Source organism: Oryctolagus cuniculus, chromosome 12 (assembly GCF_051225735.1).
Source record: "Oryctolagus cuniculus isolate XC-2025 breed Fujian yellow rabbit chromosome 12, ASM5122573v1, whole genome shotgun sequence".
NCBI lineage: Eukaryota > Metazoa > Chordata > Mammalia > Lagomorpha > Leporidae > Oryctolagus > Oryctolagus cuniculus.
Window position 1 is genome coordinate 67862165 of NC_142878.1, and position 22678 is coordinate 67884842.

Genomic DNA, 22678 nt, shown 5'->3' on the forward strand with positions numbered 1-22678 from the left:
ATATATATAGCAAGAGCCAAATGCAATATAGATCCTTGAAATATTGCCAGAAACATTAAGATCAGTCAATAACAGGTCTTTCAGGAATTAGAAGCATATGAAGAAATAAAATAGGTAAAGATAAACTTTATTAAGAGTTTGTTGCCTTAATCAGAAGTTTAAAAAGCAGTATCATTTTAGTTACAGCTCCTGTAAACTATTTCTTTTTACTTGCTGTAGTACATTTGGTGGATATTGCCTCTGGTTCCCATCTAATAGAAAATGTCCCCTTCACCTTCAGAATTTTTGGTTATTTCTCTGCCCTTTTGCAAACATCTCTTCTGATGCTTCCTGCTATCAAACATGGTTGCTTTATATACTCTTTAATTTACTATTTAATTCTTATTGCACCTTCTTTGTTGCCAGATTATTTTTCTTTCTAGCTTTTGGTAGGGTTTTGTGTAATTAGATAATTCTTGAGTTATTGACTAAGACTGCCAGTTATTTCTAAATATGTGTTTCCCTTTTCTTCTGTGATGATAAAACCCCTCCCATTTTCTATGTGGGAGCACACTACCTAGAATAAAGACCATATTTTCAGTCTCCCTCAGAATCAGCTATGACTGTCACAGTATTTTGGCCAATGGATGTATAGCAGAAATGACATTAGGGAACCTGCTTTTTTTTTTAATTTTTTTGTGTTTTTTTTTTGTTTGTTTTTAATTTTTTTATTTTTTATTTAGTAAATATAAATTTCCAAAGTACAGTTAATGGATTACAATGGCTCCCCCCCATAATTTCCCTCCCACTCACACCCCTCACATCTCCTGCTCCCTCTCCCATTCCATTCACATAAAGATTCATTTTCAATTATCTTTATATACAGAAGATCGATTTAGTATATATTAAGTAAAGATTTCATCAGTTTGCACCCACACAGAAACACAAAGTGTAAAATACTGTTTCAGTACTAGTTATAGCATTACTTCACATTGGACAACACACTAAGGACAGATCCCACATGAGAAGTAAGTACACAGTGACTCCTGTTGTTGACTTAACAATTTGACACTCTTGTTTATGGCGTCAGTAATCTCCCTAGGCTCTAGTCATGAGTTGTCAAGGCTATGGAAGCCTTTTGAGTTCGCCAACTTCGATCTTATTCCGACAGGGTCATAGTCAAAGTGGAAGTTCTCTCCTCCCTTCAGAGAAAGGTACCTCCTTCTTTGATGGCCCCGTTCTTTCCACTGGGATATCACTCGCAGAGATCTTCCATTTAGGTCTTCTTTTTTTTTTTTTTTTTCCCAGGGTGTCTTGGCTTTCCATGCCTAAAATACTCTCATGGGCTCTTCAGCCATATCTGAATGCCTTAAGGGCTGATTCTGAGGCCAGAGTGCTATTTAGGACATCTACCATTCTATGAGTCTGCTGTGTATCCCGCTTCCCAAGATGGATTGTTCTCTCCCTTTTTGATTCTATCAGCTCGTATTAGCAGACACTAGTCTTGTTTGTGTGATCCCTTTGACTCTTAGACCTATCAGTGTGATCAATTGTGAACTGAAATTGATAGCTTGGACTAGTGAGATGGCATTGGTACATGCCACCTTGACGGGATTGTATTGGGATCCCCTGGCATGATTCTAACTCCACCTTTTGGGACAAGTCCAATTGAGCATGTCCCAAATTGTACATCTCCTCCCTCACTTATTCCCACTCTTATATTTAACAGTGATCACTTTTCAGTTAAAATTTAAACACCTAAGAATAATTGTGTGTTAATCACAGAGTTCAACCAATAGTACTAGAACAAAACAAAGAGAAAATACTAAAATGGATAAAGTATTACATTGTACATCAAGAGTCAGGACAAGAGCTGATCAAGTCACTGTTTCTCATAGTGTCCATTTCACTTCAACAGGTTTCCCCTTTGGTGCTCAGTTGTCGCTGATCAGGGAGAACATATGATATTTGTCCCTTTGGGACTGGCTTAATTCACTCAGCATAATGTTTTCCAGATTCCTCCATCTTGTTGCAAATGACTGGATTTCGTTGTTTTTGACTGCTGTATAGTATTCTATAGAGTACATGTCCCATAATTTCTCAGGACACACTACAGGGCAGTTGTTATCAAAACAGCATGGTACTGGTACAGAAACAGATGGATAGACCAATGGAACAGAATAGAAACACCAGAAATCAATCCAAACTTCTACAGCCAACTTATATTTGTTCAAGGATCCAAAACCAATCCCTGGAGTAAGGACAGTCTATTCAATAAATGGTGCTGGGAAAATTGGATTTCCACATGCAGAATCATGAAGCAAGACCCCTACCTTCCACCTTACACAAAAATTCACTCAACATGGATTAAAGACTTAAATCTATGACCCGACACCATCAAATTATTAGAGAGCACTGGAGAAACTCTGCAAGATATAGGTACTGGCAAAGACTTCTTGGAAAATATTCCAGAAGCACAGGCAGTCAAAGCCAAAATTAACATTTGGGATTGCATCAAATTGAGAAGTTTCTGTACTTCAAAAGAAACAGTCAGGAAAGTGAAGAGGCAACCGACAGAATGGGAAAAAATATTTGCAAACTATGCAACAGATAAAGGGTTGATAACCAGAATCTACAAAGAAATCAAGAAACTCCACAACATCAAAACAAACAACCCACTTAAGAGATGGGCCAAGGATCTCAATAGACATTTTTCAAAAGAGGAAATCCAAATGGCCAACAGACACATGAAAAAATGTTCAAGATCACTAGCAATCAGGGAAATGCAAATCAAAACCACAATGAGGTTTCACCTCACCCGGGTTAGAATGGCTCACATACAGAAATCTACCAACAATAGATGCTGGAGAGGATGTGGGGAAAAAGGGACACTAACCCATTGTTGGTGGGAATGCAAACTGGTTAAGCCACTATGGAAGTCAGTCTGGAGATTCCTCAGAAACCTGAATATAACCATACCATTCAACCCAGCCATCCCACTCCTTGGAATTTACCCAAAGGAAATGAAATTGGCAAACAAAAAAGCAGTCTGCACATTAATGTTTATTGCAGCTCAATTCACAATAGCTAAGAGCTGGAACCAACCCAAATGCCTATCAACAGTAGACTGGATAAAGAAATTATGGGACATGTACTCTTTTTTTTTTTTAATTTTTTGACAGGCAGAGTGGACAGTGAGAGAGAGAGACAGAGAGAAAGGTCTTCCTTTGCCATTGGTTCACCCTCCAATGGCTGCCGCGGCCGGTGCGCTGCGGCCGGCGCACCTCGCTGATCCGATGACAGGAGCCAGGTACTTATCCTGGTCTCCCATGTGGGTGCAGGGCCCAAGTACTTGGGCCATCCTCCACTGCACTCCCTGGCCACAGCAGAGAGCTGGCCTGGAAGAGGGGCAACCGGGACAGAATCCAGCGCCCCGACCGGGACTAGAACCCGGTGTGCCAGCGCTGCTAGGCGGAGGATTAGCCTAGTGAGCCGCAGCGCCAGCCTGTTAGGGAACTTTCTTAAAGGCATGTGGCATGTACACTTTGTCTCCATTTCCTTCTACCCTCACCATTTCTGTCTTCTCTCAGCCTGTTGCTTAGAGTGTGGATTGTTGTGAGCGCCTATTGTCACGTAGCTCAACAGTAGCAAATGGGACGTACGACTTGTCAGTCACGGGGAAGAAAGAAACACACAGACACAAGACTGTCTTTTTCAATTTTATTGTTCACACACTGAGGACACACCAGGGTTTTATATCACACTACTCATCAGCATGCTCATTGGGATCAATACACTTATCAGTATCAATATACTTATCAATCTATACTATTTAATACACTTATCAATAAACTTAACACTACTATTTAATGTGACTTAACTACTTAACTTAGCTACTTAGCTTAACGTCTTGGCCTAATCACCTAACTTAACATAATAATTTAACACACTTATCAATATCACTAATATCACTATCAAAAATATCACTTATCATAACTTATAGCTAACTTAACACACTTACTGACTTAGCTTAAAATAACTACTTATCATACTTAACTTACTTACTAAAATACTTAACTATCAGAGTAACACTATTCCCTTAATGACTAGAAGCCTACTGGGATTAATACCATTAATATCAATATCAATAATACTACTTGAACTTATTCGTTAATCCATAGATCACAGTATACAGTGTTAAAGTAATTTTGAGGGCTATTTAACTATAATAGTATATGTACATCAAGGTCTCCAGCATTATTTACGGATACCTTGCATAGGGTCAAAACACAGTTACATTATATTACACATGACTAACATTATTTGTAAAAGCTGCGTTTTCAAGGCTCGTATCATGGTCACGAATAAGAGTGTCAGTGTTCAAGGTCCAGAGCTCCATGTCTCAGCAGAGACGGATCTCGGATCAGTCACTTACAAGCAGGAAGTCGTGGGAAGACTGTCACTCTGGGCAGTAGGCTCAAAGTTCCCAGGATGACGGCCAGGCGAGAAGTTGGAGAGGTCCCCTGCTGAGAGGCCTGGTCCAGCTTTGTGGTCAGGTCTGGCAGCAGGCTGATAAGGACTCTAGGCAAGGCAGTGAGGTGGCATCTCAGGTGGAGTTTTGATCCCGTAGTCGCTTTGTGTCGCTTAGCAAGGGGGCTAGTAAGCTGGTGCTTCAGCTCCAAGTGCGAGGAGATCCAGAGGTTCACTCGCACTGGGCCACACACACACACACACACACACAGTGGGGTTACAGCTCAGGGACAGCTCTGCAGGTTGGCTTGTGCTGCTACCTGCTCCATGAAGAGTAGTGGGCTGCCTCTTCAGCTCTGGATGTGTGGAGATCCAGAGGTTCACACTCACCGGGCCATGATCCCCGAGAGGATGCAGAGTGGTGCAAGGACTCCCTTTTTATCCTCATTTCCGGCAGTTCTCCAGCTTGCCATCCTCCAGCTTGTCCAATCAATGCTGTTTCCTCCTTGCTTATAGTTGAACAGTCCAGTCAATACTGTTCCCGCCTTACTTATGTTTGAGCTATCCAGTCAGCATGGGTAGGAGGGTACTGTCCATAGCACACTGTTATCTGACTGACCAGAGATGTCTGCTTGGTATGATTAGGGGCGTCTCCCTAACAGCCATTAGGTATTGCCTCAGCTCCTGACTTATAGCTCCACTTTACTTTTATTTTGTGGCTAGTGGTAACTTCTTAACTCAATGTTTTACTGTGTTTCCACAGTTCATCTCCTTTTCAGGTAAGCAGTGATTCGTGACTCCTCTTGAGATTCCTGTGGGATTCTCCACGTGGATGTGATAGCCACCATCTTGAACCATAAGAGCACAGACCGTACCCAAGGATTGAAAGGCAGTAGATTGAAAGGAGCCTGGACTCTGGAGGACACTGTGGAGAAATCTGCCAGCCCAGTTCTGGACCCTGCCTCCAGACTTTGTGTGACAGAAATACACTCCCATGTCCAGTCACTAGTATTTCGTGTCTATTGCTGCCAAACTGATCATAATGAAGGCATAAGGTTAGATTATTGACCATGTTCTTTGGGACAGAATTGTGTGGAAGACACTAGTTATTTGTATCTGTAGAGTGTTGACAGATCTGTGACCTTGAAGTTATGTAGATAACCTTAGTGACATCATATGTTAGAGTTATAGCATCTTTTGTAAAAAAAAAAAAAAATAGTCTGTGAAATGGAGTTTTTGGTGAAGCAGTCAGGACTTGAACCAACACTCACATGGGGTAAAGGAACTGTAAACAAAGGCTTAACCTTCTACACCTACTTTATACATTCTTAATGCTGTCATTTGCAGCTCAAAAATTTTTAATTTTTTTTATTTGACAGAGTTAGAAAGTGAGAGAGAGAGAGAGACAGAGAGAAAGGTCTTCCTTTCATTGGTTCACTCCCACAAATGGCTGCCACGGCCAGTGTGCTGCGCTGATCTGAAGCCAGGAACCAGGTGCTTCCTCCTGGTCTCCCACACGGGCACAGGGGCCCAAGCACTTGGGCCATCCTCCACTGCATTCCCGAGCCACAGCAGAGAGCTGGACTGGAAGAGGAGCAACCGGGACAGAATCTGGTGCCCATAAGGGATGCCGGTGCTGCAGGCGGAGGATTAACTAAGTGAGCCACTGTGCCAGCCCCCCAAATTTTTTAATTTCAATGAAGTCCAATTTATATTTTCTTTGCTAGGTTATGCTTTCAGTTTTGTACTTAAGAAGCTTTTGTCTAACCCCAAATCATACAGATTACTCCTACATTTTCTTCCAAGAGTTTTATAGTTTTAATTTTTACATCTAGGTTTATGATTCATTTCAATTAATTGTAATATATGGTGTGAGGTAGGAGTCCAAATTCATTCTTTGGTGTGTGAATATCTGGTTGGTCCAATCCCATGTGTTGAAAAAAAAAATTATCCTTTCCCCCATTGAATTGTCCTCGCAGAAATAATCGTTTTAAAATTTATTTTTAGGGCCGGCGCCGTGGCTCACTAGGCTAATCCTCCGCCTTGTGGCGCCGGCACACCGGGTTCTAGTCCCGGTTGGGGCACCGGATTCTGTCCCGGTTGCCCCTCTTCCAGGCCAGCTCTCTGCTGTGGCCAGGGAGTGCAGTGGAGGATGGCCAGAGTACTTGGGCCCTGCACTCCATGGGAGACCAGGATGAGTACCTGGCTCCTGCCATCGGATCAGTGCGGTGTGCCGGAGGAGGGTGAACCAACGGCAAAAGGAAGACCTTTCTCTCTGTCTCTCTCTCACTGTCCACTCTGCCTGTCAAAAAAATATGCATGATATGCTCTCATAAAAATTAATCATATAAATAAATATTTAAAAAGCTAAAAACCATTAGAATTCTTCCTCCAAAGATAATAATTAATACTATAGGGGCCGGCACTGTGGCGCAGTGGGTTAACGCCCAGGCCTGAAGCACCAGCATCCCATAAGGGTGCTGGTTCTAGTCTCAACTGCTCTGCTTCCCATCTAGCTCTCTGCTATGGTGCAGGAAAGCAGTAGAAGATGGCCCCAGTCCTTGGGCTCCTGCACCCACGTGGGAGACCTGGAAGAAACTCCTGGCTTCGGATTGGCACAGCTCCGGCCGTTGGGCCATCTGGGGAGTGAACCAACGGATGGAAGACCTCTCTCTCTCTCTCTCTCTCTCTCTTTCTACCTGTCCTCTGTGTAACTCTGACTTTCAAATAAATAAATAAATCTAAAAAAAATACTATAAATAAGTGGTCTGGAATAAATGATCTCCAAATGAGCCTCCAGATCTATGAATCTGTAAAATTTGACTAGTAACAAATAAAATTTGACTAGTAACAAATAATTCTTGGAAATACTATTTAGCATAAAATTCTATTTAGTACGAGTGATTGCCTGAAGTACTCAAATGAAAGGCCTAGTGTCTCTCATCCTGGATGTCAGGTGAAACCATCTGAAACTATTAATGCATTGGAGGGGGCATCATATTGCAGAAGCAGTAAGGGCACAGCAACAGCACAGAGTCAGCCTGTCTTGATTTAAATTCCAACTACAGCACTTACCTAACTTGTGTTTTTTTTGTTTTTTTGTTTTTTTTGACAGGCAGAGTGGACAGTGAGAGAGATAGACAGAGAGAAAGGTCTTCCTTTTGCCGTTGGTTCACCCTCCAATGGCCGCCGCGGCCGGCGCGCTGCGGCCGGCGCACCGCGCTGATCCGATGGCAGGAGCCAGGAGCCAGGTGCTTTTCCTGGTCTCCCATGGGGTGCAGGGCCCAAGCACCTGGGCCATCCTCCACTGCACTCCCTGGCCACAGCAGAGAGCTGGCCTGGAAGAGGGGCAACCGGGAAAGAATCCGGCGCCCCGACCGGGACTAGAACCCGGTGTGCCGGCGCTGCTAGGCGGAGGATTAGCCTAGTGAGCCGCGGCGCCGGCCCTAACTTGTGATCTTGAACCAGCTTCTTAACATGTTTGTACCTCTGTGTTTTTTTGTGTGTGGGTTTTTTTTTTTTTTTTGGCAAATGGGAATCATAATGCCAAAATTACAAGGAAGTTGTGAGGAAGGGAGGAATGACAATGCATGCACAATGATTAGGACAATACCTGACAAGTACTCAATAACAAAGCTGTGCATTTTCATTACTATTTGCATATCTTGGTTCTTGGCACATAGTAGGTGATGAACAGTCATCAGACTAGGATTTTTTAAATTTAAATAGGATTGTGGAGTTGGGGAGTTTTGCACTTCTGTAAGACAAAGAGAATGTATGGCAGCTCCATTTTCCCCTTAAAGAGTTGGAAGAGGAGCTAGCGTTGTGGGACAGCTGGTCAAGCTGCCACCTGCAACACCAGCATCCCATATGAACATCAATTTGAGTCCCAGTCATTTTACTTCCAATCCAACTTCCTACCAATGCACCTGGGAAGGCAGCAGAAGATGGCCCAAGTACTTGGACACCTGCCATCCACATGGGAGACCTGGAAGGAGTTCTAGGCTCCTGGCTTTGTCCTGGTCCAGCTCCAGCCATTGTAGCCACTTGAGGAGCGAACCAGTGGATAGAAGATCATTTTCTCTCTATTTCTCTCTATATATCTTCTCTTATCTCTCACTATCTTTCAAATAAATAAATACATCTTTTAAAAATGAGGAAATTATGATCAAATTTATGTCAATAAATTTAAAAAGTAACTGAAATATTTGTAGGAAATATCTCTCACTAAAACTGGCACACACAAGAAAAAGGAGCTCTGAATAGCCCTATAACTAAAAAATAATGAATGCATAATATTAAAACTCTTCCTTTAGCTTCATGAATTATGAGCTTTGTAATCTTGATGAGCTATGTAATCTGTTTCCCCACGAGAAAAATGAAGATAGTGACATAATGAAATGGGTACTATTTGGAGATTAAGTGAGACAGTATCTATAAAAGTGCTTTGCACAGGGTCTAGCACATGCTCAGTGCATGCTAGCCATTATCAGTCACCTTTATGGCTCTGGGTGTGTGTCACCGAGTGCAACAGCTGTGTTCTTCAGGCACCATGCTCTGAGAGGTAGAATGGCTTGGCCTGTTTTTGTTCTGAAAAGAAAGTGCTTGGGGCAATAGATCCATCTGAAATTTAAAAAGAGAATAAAACCTGTTTTGTCCTGAAATCAGATTTTCTCTGCTTTCGTTTTGCACACCTGACCTAATGCCAGCCTTGGAATTTTCCCCACTACTGTGGTTGCAACTTTTGTCTTGTGTGCAGAACCACTTTACCACTTTTACAACTTCAGTCCTAGATCCTGACTCAGTGGCTTGCAATCAGCTATTACCTGTAATTTATAACCCAACTCTGACCATCGCTGTCTCCATTTGCCTTCTGTCTCCCACCCTGGACTGATTTCCCAGACGAAGGTTTCACTTCCTGTTGGCTGCTCCCCTAATCTCTGAAGCCTGCAGTACTCACTAGCCAGGGGACTGCCTACCTCCTCTGTGTCACGTGTGTGATCTTTCCCCATGCTCTCTGTCACCCTGGGGCTCTGCTCACATCTGCTGCATCACATTCCTGATCAGAGGGCTCTCCCTCCCTCAGGTCTTCACCCTGTCACCATAAAGCACCTGGCACAGTCCTACTTCTCTCTTGGAATGGCCATCCTGCCATGATGCCATCTTCATGATGCCAACTTCACAGCTTCCTCTGGACGGCATTGCAGACTTAAACAAGGGGGTCTGCCAGCTGTGGAGCCCTCCCCTCTTTTAATGGGGTTTCTTTCCCTGCTGCCTCTTGTGTTTCTTCTGCTCTGTCCTTTAGAGTCCACTTCCTTGTCCTAATTAGTCTTCACCACACCTCCTCTGTATTATTTCTTCCTCACTTGTCAGGTTTTGTAAAGATCTTTCGTTCCCTCTGGTCCAAATCCTTCCTTCAAACATCAATTAAAGACTGCACTGGCAATAAGAGATATGGGCAAACCAGGGAAATCCAAGAATAGGGATTCCTCTGGTCCCCAAGATGCTACCAGGAATTTCAGCGGCAGAAGTTCTTGGATTTTCACTTTGCTGCATGGCCATTTATTTACATGCCTCAATGACTCGGACTTCACTTACTGGGGGAGTTCTCCACCCTTCCTGGATTCCTCAGCCTCTACTCTATATCTTTCTTTCACCTCATCATTTTTTTCTTACTTACTATGTCTGCTTCCTTGTAGCTTAACCCTACTCAATAATCGAAACTTGCTTCTGATTCCATCTCTTCCTTCCTTGTATTAGTTCATTTTTCCTTGTTATAACAAAATATCTAAGACTGCGTAACAGAAAGAGAAGAGGTTTATTTAGCTCACAGTTTTGGAAGCTGCAAGTCCAAACACCATGGCATCATTTCTGGTGAGGGCCCACTGGCTGCATCACATCATGATGGAAAGCATCATGGCAGAAGCCCATGCCAGAGGGAGAGATTACATGGGCAGACAGGAAGCCAGAGACTAGTTTGGATCCAGCTTGCTCATTTATAAGAATTTACTCTTGCAAGAACTAGCTGGGGACCCTAAGAACCACCTCAGACTTTTCCAAGGGCAGCATGCTCAGTGACCTAACCATCTTCCACTAAGCCTTACCTCTTTAAAGAGTCCACCTGAGGGCTGGCGCAGTGGCATAATGGGTTAAACCGTTGCCTACAGTGCCAGCATCTCATATGGGTGCTGGTTCGAGTCCCAGCTGCTCCACTTCTGATCCAGCTCTGCTATCACCTGAGAAAGCAGTAGAAGATGGCCCAAGTCCTTGGGCTCCTGCACCCATGTAGGAGATCTGGAGGAAGCTCCTGACTTCGGATTGGCACAGCTCCCGCCATTGTGGCCCATTGGGGAGTGAACCAGTGGATGGAAGACCTCTCTCTCTCTCTCTCTGCCTCTCTTTCTCCCTCTCCCTAACTCTGACTTTCAATAAATAAATAAATCTTTAAAATAAATAAATAAAGATTCTGACCGGCGCCGCGGCTCACTAGGCTAATCCTCCGCCTTGTGGCGCCGGCACACCGGGTTCTAGTCCCGGTCGGGGCGCCGGATTCTGTCCCGGTTGCCCCTCTTCCAGGCCAGCTCTCTGCTGTGGCCAGGGAGTGCAGTGGAGGATGGCCCAAGTACTTGGGCCCTGCACCCCATGGGAGACCAGGAAAAGTACCTGGCTCCTGCCTTTGGATCAGCGCGGTGCGCTGCCGGCCGTGGCAGCCATTGGAGGGTGAACCAACAGCAAAGGAAGATCTTTCTCTCTGTCTCTCTCTCTCTGTCCACTCTGCCTGTAAAAAATAAATAAATAAATAAATAAAGATTCTATCATCTGAATACCATCACATGAGGATCAGTCTTCCAATATGTGGATCTTTGGGGTACAGACCACCTCCAAATCATAGCATCCTTCCTCACGTCTTGTTAGCTCCACTTCTAATTTCCTTATTAATTCCCATTTCAGGTTCTAGAGAGCAACCTTTCTATTTAATTTTTTTAAGGAAATATTCCATCAGCTTGAATCCTGGTCAACTGAAATCCTTTCACAATGTGGTGACTCAGGATGAGTTTTTTTCTTTTTAAAAAAGATTTATTTGAAAGAGAGATAGAAATAGAGATAGATAGATACCGAGAGAGAGAGAGAGAGAGAGAGAGAGAGAGAGAAGGGATCTTCCATCCTCTGGTTCACCCCCCAAATGGCCACAACAGCTGAGGATGAGCCAGGCTGAAGCCAGGAACCAGGAGCCCCATCCAGGTCTCCCACATGCACTTGGGCCACCATCTGCTGCCTTCCCTGGAACACCAGCAGGAAGCTGGATCAGAAACAGAGCAGCCAGGACTCCAAACAACATTGTGATATGGGGATGCCAGCGTCCCAAGCAGCAGCTTAACCTGCTCATCCCACTACCTTCCTTTTTAGAAAGAACTTTCTGCACTAAGCTGCATCATTAATTACTGGGGAGACTCTGGGTTTGCCTGACTTTGGGGCATCAAGTGCCCACACATGGTTCCGTCGACTGGAGACCAGCATGGTTGCTGCCAGTCACCCTCAGCAGCGGCTGTGAGCACACTGTGCTCGGGATGCCACTTCCAGGACACTGTCACTTGCAGCATTTAATCCCTACAGCGACTTTGACAGCAGACATCCTCCTATGCTCTACGGATGAAGAAACTGAGGAACACAATGGTTACCCAAGGCAAAGTTGGCGTGCGATCCCAAATCTGCCAACAGAAATTGCAAGGGATCTTAAGTGAATTCTCCTGGGAGTGGGTAGGAGGCGGACATCACTCAATAGGACAAAGCAAAACCAGGAAATGAACTGCACAGAAAGACACTTCTTCAGGGTCATCGTACTAAGAATTCTGAGTGACAGTGGGGAGAAGTGCACTGGGAAGGAAAGGAGGGGGGGTGGAAGTCTGGGACGCTGGGCTGCCTTTCTGGAGACGTGAAACCGTGGAAGGGAAGAAAGGGAGTGAAGCACTAGGCAAGGAGGGGAGGAGGAGTTTCACCAACAAGAATTTTTCTCTAAAATTGAAATTAAGAACCAGAAGGGAATCTTATAAAAATTAAATTATTCCATTATGTAGTTCATTTTCTTCAAAAGGGATAAGTGCCACAATTTGGTAAATCTGAGAAATCATCATTTAGCTGCCACCCCAAAAGCCTGAACCCCCCAAAACTTCTTCTCCCTCCCCCGCTCCTGGCTATATAACTTGGCTAGACTGGGATAGGACAAAAAGATCTCTCTAGGGGCTAGCATTATGGTGCAGCAGGTAAGCCACTGCCTGTGATGCCAGCATCTCATATGGGAGTGTCAGTTATAGTCCTGACTGCTCTGCTTCCAATCCAGCTCCCTGCTAATGCACCTGGAAAACAGCAGATGATGGCTCAAGTACTTGAAACCCTGCCTGGAGTTCCTGGTTCCAGGGCTCTGTCTGGCCCAGCAACAGCTGTTGAGGCCATTTGGGGATTGAATTAGCAGGCAGAAAATCTCCGTCTCTCCTTCTTGGAGTCACTCTTTCAAATAAATAAGTGAATCTACAAAATAAAATAAAGATGGTTGTACATCAGCAACTCAGAGATGCTAGAAGTGAGGTGGCAAGGGTCTCAGTCCTGAAGTTTTCAGATTTCCATCAGTCCACTCTAAGAGGATGGGATGGATGTGCCTGTGGGTTCTTCAGTGCCTCCCCTTCCTGTGGTAAAAGTTGTGGACATCAAATATCACCACAGGGTTTCTCAGGGAGCATGCAACCTTGACCATGGAGTGGGGGTTGCTAGAAGATTCCAATGGTTGATGCTGGCATGTCTGTTATTGGGACGTCCCCACTGTTGGCACGGGCACCCCATGCTCTTCATCAGGGACTGTCTTTCCAGGATGGTTTTGGAGACTGAGTGCTGATGGAACGAGGACAGAAGCCTCAGCCATTCTTGCCCATTGCCCAAAAGATAGATAACGTTGGAATGTAGTCCTTGCCCTTGAATTGCAATTGGGTCTCACACCCTATTGCCTTCATACCCCACCCAGCATTCTCTTCCAGGTTCCCAAGGCCTCACCCAGTTTCAGGAATTCCCCTCCGCCTGCTGCCTCCTGCCCTCACCCCCATCCCTAGCCCTCCTTAGAAAGGTCCAGCCCCTGGTGGTGGGGCCTTCTGCCACGTGCTCCATGGATGTGCATGTGGGCAGCTGGTCACCCACCTCTGTGGATTTATTTTCTCTGAATAAATTCGATCTGGCTGTAAATTCAGACACTGCCTCCTCTCTATTCTATACCTCTTTTTCTAACATTTTGCTGCCCCCATGAAAGGAGGCACCAATCTACAACTCTTTTCCTAACAAGTACCCTTGCTGCCACCACATGTTTTTTCTATGCTATTGTGCAATTTATTTGCTTAAATTTAAATTAATCCAATCCAGTCCATATTTCCCAGAAATGACAACACAGCCACCTTAATTTGATATGGATGTTCTTGAAACTCCATTACACAGTCAAAAATAACGCCTTTGGCTGTATCATTTCTGCTGGTGTCTGACCTCATCCCTTTTATTTGATTCTAATTGATTTTATTCTAAATTTGGGGTACAAATTGTCTGTATAAATACTATCTCATTAACCATAAATGGGTATCATGAAGCAGTTAGTAATATATTTTAGAGCTGGAAAAAAAAATAACCTGACACAAAGAGGTTTGGTAACTTGTCCAAAATCACATGACAGGTAACTTGTAAGAATCCTAATTCCATGGGTATTTCCTGGGTAGAAACAGCTGTTGGGCCTATGCAAGCCTTTCCTATCAAAGAGCCAACCCCACTGGCACCAGCAAGGTGTCGAGAGGCGCAGTGTGATGGACGGGCACCTGTGCCATGCTGACGAAACACATGTGGCCGGGACACAAGATGCACCATGGCGCTTTCACCTGCCCTGTGTCGCCCAGATAACGGCTGACAGAGAGGAAAAACGGTCCGTGAGAGCAATCGATATGGGCCTCATCACGTAAACCTCCCTTAGCCAGCTGGAGTGGCGTTCTTGGAGATGCATTAGTAAATTTAAATCACGCGGCGGGCATGCCTGCCCCTGACGGGCGCCTGGGGCTCCAACCCCAACCCCAGCACCAAACACCATCTGTGTCTGAGCTGTACAGCCAAACGCCATGTTGCCCGAATTAGATTATCTATCTATCTATCTATCTATCTATCTATCTAAGTGAGAGAGAGACAGAGAGAATGCTGCTGTTTTAAACAGCACACTTAAGTGCAGTGGTGAGGACAACAAAATGAGGGTTTCAGTGGTTCATTTCCCCAAGGCAGATGGACCATTTCTTGCCATAGCCTGGGGAGCCTCTGGCCCTCTCAATCTCCACTTATCCTGTTGGCCTCTGGACCTGCTAGCACAGGCCTTGAGTAGGACACAACAGGGGCCTCTTGCTCTGGCATGCCACTTTGTGTTAGTGTTAGGAATCACAGGTGGTCTGGTCCTGCTGGCTGTGGCCGCCACATCATCTGACAGAGACGGCGCTCCCAGTCCTGGCTGGCTGGCCCAGGTGGATGTGCCATTGTAAATCCCTGCTAGACATTTTTCCATCCCTGGCTGAGGCCTGATGCTACTTTTGCTGCTTTTTACCTCTGGGATCTGCTTTTAAACCAGCATTTTCCTGTAACAGAATCATGATTTGGAAAATAGTTTATTTATTTACTTTCATTTATGTGAAAGGCAGAGTGACAGAGAGTGAGGGTAAGAGAAAGAGAGAAGGAAGGAGAGAGAGACAGAAAGAGAGAAAGAGAGAGATATCAATCTTCCATCTGCTAGTTCACCTCCCAGGTCTAGGCCAGGCCAAAACCAAAGGCGATTCTATTCTGGTCTTCCACATGGGTGCCAGGGGCCCAAGTATTCAGACCATCTTCCACTGGCTTTGCAAGCTGTGGCTTAACTCACTGTGCCACAATGTCAGTCTCAATAAATCTTTTATTAGTATTATTAATTAATTATTCACTTTGTTAAAAGATTGATTCATTTATTTGGAAGAGAGTTACAGAGAGAGAGAAAGGCAAGGGAGAGATAGAAGCAAGAGAGTTCTTCCATTTGCTGGCTCATTCCCCAAATGGCTGCAGTAGCTAAGGCTGGGCCAGGCTGAAGCCTAGAGCTTCTTCTGGGTCTCCCACCTGGCTGGCAGGTGCCCAAGCAGTTGGGCCATCCTCCACTGCTTTCCCAGGCACATTAGCAAGGAGCTGGGTCAGAAGTGGAGCAGCCAGGACTCGTGTGATGCCGGCATCACAGGCAGCAACTTCAACCACTACACCACAACACCAGGCATTCCTTTTCTTTTACAAAAATTATCTTTTGCTTTTTTTCTGGTGCATGTTTCTCTATTCCTGCAGTGAATCATTTGTCTGCTTACAGACCAGACAAATGACCACACGACACGATGGCAAGACAATGGTCAGGCCCCTCTCAGCTCAGGGCACGCTGCAGAAGGGGAAGCATGAAAATGCAAGTTAGTTATGTGGGGAGGAGTGTAGAGATTCAACTTGGTATGACCGCCATCTTTTCCTCTAGCGAACCCTGGAGGTCATCATAACCTTGCAACAAAAACAAAATTGTTATCTGAATGCTTTCATCTGATACACTGGAATGTCTCTAAAGAAATTTAGTATCTCTTGATAAGTTCAGGTGTTTTCAGATTAGCCACAGGCTATCTTTGTCCATAAAACCCTATTCCCTCTCCCTTGTGGCGTGGAGATCCCTGTGTCTTAGAGGCGTGGGAGGCCATGCTTCTGTCATTAGGCTCCTCTAAGTTACATTCCATATTAACACTGGATTTGTCCCTTCTCCTGTCTTGTGGCACCTTCTGCCTTTGGCAAGTGGTTCTTGTACACTGTTTTTCAGAAACAATATTGATAATAACAAATTAGTTGACAGTTTGGCAAAGAACGAGCAGTTCCATACTGTAGAAGGACCTCTTGGGTAGGGAGTTTGGTCTAGTGGTCAAGATGCCTCCATCCCACCTCAAGGTACCTGGGTTTGATACCTGCTCTGACTTCTGATTCCAGTTTCCTGACAGTGTGGCCCCTGGGAGACAGCAGTGATGGCTCAAGTCATTGAGTTCCTGCCACCCATGTGGAAAACCCAAACTAAGCTCTGGACTACTGGGTTTGGCCTGACCCCGCCCAGGCTATTGTGGGCATGTAGGGAATAAATCAGCAGATAAGAGTGCTCTCTCTCAAATTGAAAATAAATAAATAAATAAGAGTGGTGCTGGCAGGAAGCACTGCCTGGTAACCCAGTTCTTGACTTCGCCAGGAGAAAGAATTAGAGAGCAAGTTGGAGAATAGCAAGTAGCCAACAGGCAGCGTTTCAGTGAGACAGCAAAAGTGCACACTCTACAGTCAGGGAGCAGGCTCCTGGCGGGGGGGCCCCATCTCTGAACTGTGTTTAATATTATGCTGCTTATTTAGCGAGAGGCGAGGCACAGCCTAATAAGAGGGAGTGCTATTCAGGATTTTCCTGAGAAGTAGGAAACCAGCAACTGTGTCATCTAGTCGGCTAAGGTCTTAGAGTAAGCACAGGAGGGGCTGTAGGTCAATCCAGGGCAGCCTCTGTGGTCCAGATAGGGGTCTGTTCATGTCCAGAGCCAGAGAACCCTAACTTGTATGTTGCAGGCCCTGAGATCACAGGAAAGACCCCCAGGTAGTTTAACCGGCTCCCTCAGCCCTCTGTGTCTCAAAAGCCCCTCCCCATCAAATACTGACTGTTTGCACAGGGAAAAAAGAGTAATTTTATTGTGGAGAAGCTTGGCATCCAGTGATCTCAGGAAATCACTGTGACCAAATTGAAAATTATGCACGCCCCACTTGTTAGGATGCACTGAGAAAAAAAGCAGCAAGACTCCTAAGATATTCATGCCAAATAGGCATAAATGAATCGAGGCTTAAATTGAGGGACATCCTACAGTAATCAGTCTGCAATCTTCAACTGGGTCAGTGTCATGGAAGAAATCCTGAGGAACTGTTTCAGATTGAAAGACACTAAAAAGACATGACAACTAAATCCGACATGATTCTGAATTAATCCTTTTGCTAAAGGACTCTGTTGGGGCAATTGACAGAACTGGAATGAAGTCTGAAATATGACTAATAGTAATTAGAAAAATCCATGTTAAATTTACTGGTTTCAACAGGGCCTAACACTGGTAATTTGTTCTAGACTAAGAAATAGAGTCCTTTCTCTTGTGCTTGCTTCCTGTAAGTAAAAGTTTAAAATAAGTATGGAGGAACATTCAGTAACACATTTGCCTTTGTTAACAGATGGCATAAGGCAGAGATGAAAAGTTTCAGGGAGGTACTCATAGGAAAGAAGTGAAATGTGAGCTGGAACAATAGAGGAATAAAACAAAACCATCAAACCAAGGAGGGCAACATTGGAAGTTTCACACAATCAGGGAAACGCCAGCAAAAACACAGTGAAGGATGCAGAGGCCCAGATTAAGAACAGATTCACCCCCTCATGGACTGCTCTCCATAGTTCTGCACGCTGGCTGCTCTGTCTCAAACCAGTCCTTTATGTTACAGAGTATAGCGAAAGTTTGTATATCATTGAACAGCAACTCAGGTATTAAATGGGTCTTACCTGACCAGACCTCTCTAAGAAACTTCAGGTGCTCTGCAGCCTTGACATTTTTTGAGATTCATCGCCCATCTCTCACCTGGAGGTGGGTGCAAAGGCCGTATGATGTGTCCTGTAAGAGAGCACCATTTCCCCTGGTTAGCATAATGTCATCCATGCAATGAAACCAAGCAATGCCAACAGGAAAGAACAGGGTGAGGTCCTGGACCACCATGCTATGACAGATAGTAGGACTATGCAGCTACTCTTTGTTTTAAAGGTTTTTTATAAGATTTATTTTTTTATTTGAAGGGCTATAGAGGATGAGAAAGGGGGAGAGGGAAGAGAGAGAGAGCGAGAGCAAGAGAGAGAGAGCTCTTCCATTGGCTCACTCCCCAAATTCCTGAAACAGCCAGGGCTGGGCCTGGTGGAAGCCAGGAACGCCGAACTCTGTCTGGGTCTCCCATGTGGGTGGCAGGAACTCAGGTACTTGGGCCATAATCTGCTGCCTTTCCAGGTGTGTTAGGAAGAAGCTGGGTCAGAAGTGAAGTAGCAGGGACTTGAACCAGTGCTCTGTTATGGGACGCAGGCATTCCAAGCATCAGCTAAAGACTGCGCCACAACTCCTGCCCCTACACAGACACTCCTGGGGCAGCACCGGGAAAGTCCATGTGAAGGCAAACTGACCTTGGGAACCACCTGTAAAGGGGTGCTGAGAAGCCATCAGCTAAATCTAAAACAGCATACAGAGAACCCGGAGAGGGTGCTAGTTTTTCTAATACCTGGGTAATACTGGGATCAGCAGCACATATGTGAGGCACTAGCCTATTAAGTTCCCAGGAATCTATCAATTCTCCAAGTCCCATCTGTTCGTTTCTTGTTTGTGTTTGTTTCTAAGATGGGGCTGTTAACAGCATTGTGGGCTGGCTACAGAACTCCAACCCTTCCTAATTGTCTCATGTTTCCTGGTGTCTCCTCTTTTGGCCTATCCTCAGTGCATTTTGTACTGCTTTGTTTGCATTATCTGCCCAGGGACAGATAACCCTGATTTGAGGCTGAAACTCCCAACAGTTGTTCGCAGTGTCTTCCCTAACAAGACGTCCATGCCTAGGGGGTTTTCTAGAAATGAGCACCAGCAATAGGGCTGGAGGCATTTGCCCCATACCGAAATGCAATGATCCTTACTTTTCGCTAATGGGCTTGCTCCTGTATCTACATGTGAGTGCCCATGGCCCCAGAATAGTCTGGGTTTTCATGGAAAAGTGCACATTTGATGCCCGTGTCTACTAGGGCAACGTTTTTTATTTTTTCTGGGGAGACTGGGAGATAGAGAGTTCTTTATAAGGCTTCTGGTCACCCTCTATTGCCCTCACCTTGGGGCGATCTTGACCCCCACCCCCATTCTCTGAGAGTGGGTAGAATCCTTTCTATATGATCTGCAATGCCTGCCTGTGCGCAGGAGCAGACGAGAGAGGTGGGAACCGCGGGTCTTTCCACGGAGCAACATGGCATCTGGCTGTTCTGTTTCTTCTCGCAGGAACACCAGTGCCAAGGAGATTGTGCTGCACCTGCTTTCTAGTTATCAGGACGGATTCCTGATTTTTCTTTTCCCCAAGCTTGGTTTGTTCTCCTCTCCTACTCTGTTTAGTGACAGGGCCTATCCTACCACAGCCCCTTCCAGCCCTTCCCAGATTGGCTGTGGCTTCCCGGACATCAGCCCCATCCCGTCTGACAACTGAGCAAAGGAGAGAGCGAAGCAGTCCGTACCACTGAGGCAGGCTTGGGAGGCTTATTTTCCATGTAGTGGTGAAGATCCATTTATGGAGCCTTTTCAAACTCTCGGTGTCCGTGGTCGGCCTGACTCTCAGTTCCGGCCCAGGCCTTTGGGCTTCTCCCATGCTCCTCGAGGGGCTGCTTGAGCTGGCTGCTCCGTGTGTTGAGCCTGTGCCTTTCACTGCACAGGTGTTGGGTGGGAGAGCACAGCTCAGAGCCGGGAGGCCCTCCTTTCCAAAAACCTCAACAGCATCTCTCTCTGGCTGTTTTTCGTCTTCTCCTCTGAGGCCTGCTGCACATTGGTAGCCAGTGGAACAGTTCACGATACATCCTTACTGCGGTGGGCTAAGTGACAGTCAGCCATCAGTCTAAACTCAGCAACACTGTCAGATGTCCTCATACTCACACGGGGGCCACGGACGTCTGGCCCGTGGAGCAGCCCTCTCCACAGGTAGCCTGCCAGGATTTCCCCGGCAAGTGCTTCCTGCCCCTTGTCCATTTCCTCAGATACATACAACAGGTCACGTCAAACTGAATCCCTCCAAGTATGGACTCGTGATTTGTCTTATTCAATGGACTGTTATCTAGTACTATCATTACAAGTTCCTATCTTATCCAGTGGACTATGATCTATTACTATCATTACCTTTAAGATATTTATTTATCGATTCAAAAGAGTGAGAGCAAGAACAAGAGAGGAATCTATCTGCTGGTTCATTCCAGAGTGAGGCCGGGAGACAGCAAATCCATACAGGTCTCTCATGTGGGTGTCAGGGACCCAGGTACTTGAACTATCATCTTTTGCCTCCCTGGGTGTACATTAGCAGGAAACTGGGTTGGAAGTGGAGGTGGGACTCAACTCTGGGCACTCTGATAGGATATGCAGGCATCCCAAGTGGCGGCTTAACCCACCATGCCACAACACTGCTCCCTCTGTCATTATTTTTGAGTTCACACTTCCCCTGATTTGGCCAGTAGAAGCCTCTTCAAGCTGGCTTCTGTGCCCTTTGACATGTCCCATCATTGTTGCAACACTTGCTTTCTGGTACAAGAAAGTACAAGTTTACCTTGCACTTTTCTTGTTCCAATCCTAGATGCAACCATTTCTTTGAGGAGCCCTGGATCCTCTGTGTGGGAAGTGGTACTCGGAACAGTAATTGGCTAGCAGATGTGCCTTTTGCTGTCAGTGTCACTGTTACCAAACTCTACAGGTGGACGGAACTATGGTGAGGGTGTGTGTCTTAGTCCATTTATGCTGCTGTTAAATGGAGAGGCCTATAAACAACACATTCACTTTTCACAATTCTGAGGCTGCAAAGTCCAAGTTCAAGGCATTGGAAGATTTGGTGTCTGGTGAGGGGCCAGTTCCTTATGGATGATGACTTCTCACTGCATCCTCACGTGACATGAGAGGTAAACAAGCTCCTCGGGCCTCCTTTTTCATCCCATTCACAAGAGTTCCACCTCGTGATCTAATCACCTATCAGTGGCCCCAGCTCCTAACACCATCACCTTGGGAGTTAGGATTTCTTTTTTTTTTTTTTTTTTTTTTTTGGACAGGCAGAGTGGACAGTGAGAGAGAGAGACAGAGAGAAAGGTCTTCCTTTGCCGTTGGTTCACCCTCCAATGGCCGCCGCGGTCGGCGCGCTGCGGCCGGCGCACCGCGCTGATCCGATGGCAGGAGCCAGGAGCCAGGTGCTTTTCCTGGTCTCCCATGGGGTGCAGGGCCCAAGCACCTGGGCCATCCTCCACTGCACTCCCTGGCCACAGCAGAGGGCTGGCCTGGAAGAGGGGCAACCGGGACAGAATCCGGCGCCCCGACCGGGACTAGAACCCGGTGTGCCGGCGCTGCTAGGCGGAGGATTAGCCTAGTGAGCTGCGGCGCCGGCCGGGAGTTAGGATTTCAATATATGCATTCTGTGAGGACAAAAGCATTCAGACCATAACTGCGTATGTAGGTGCGTGTATACATATACACATATATACACGTACTTAAAAGCATGTGAATGTAGACACTGTGCCTATATTTATTTCCATATCTACCTATCTATATTGAAAACCATGAGCTCATACCAATCCCTTCAATTTGTTCCAACACTGCACGGGCTTCATTCCGTTTTTCTTACTCCATACTCGTACTTCTCCTTGCGACACTGAGGAGCCTCACTCCCACTGTCCTCAATATATTTCCCTATTTTTCAATCTCCTTTAACGTGCCAATCTTCTGTCTCTTTGCTTCTTCACCTGTGCAAATGCCCAATCCGACTTGCCCAGGCTCCAATGCCCGACTTTGGCAGGCCGCATCATCACCCTAGTTTTCACATTCGGCATCCTTTGCCCTACACTGAGCTGCGACATTCTGCCTCCTGGTGGGGACTCCTCCCCATCTGTTCAGGCTGTGACACTCCATGTCGCCACCACTTTCCTGCAAGGGTGCCCTTCTCTCACCCGGGTGTTGAACCATCCCCACCTCCCCCTGGACCCTCCAGGCTTGAGCGCCTCCTTCCCTTTTATGGCAAACTCAGCCATCACAAGATCCACTTGCTCTTCACCACGATATTTCTGGTGAGTGCTCTTTGTCTGCATTTTCTTTCCCTCTTCCTTTCTTCCTGTTTTCCCAGTAGCTTGTTTGCGTTGCTTTTTCTGATCCTTTATTGATAACAAATTTCTGGATGAGGTGAGTTATTTCTGGGCCAACTATTCACAAACACAACATGAAGGGAAGAAGACAAGGCTGAGTTCTAGGCTAACAGGAATTTCCCCTATAACCCAGGGTGTCTATAAAGAGCTTGTTTTTAGCTTCTACTTCTCCTATCCACAGAGATATGCAGCAGCAAGGCTGTTCACAACACAGCCCACCACCACATCCCA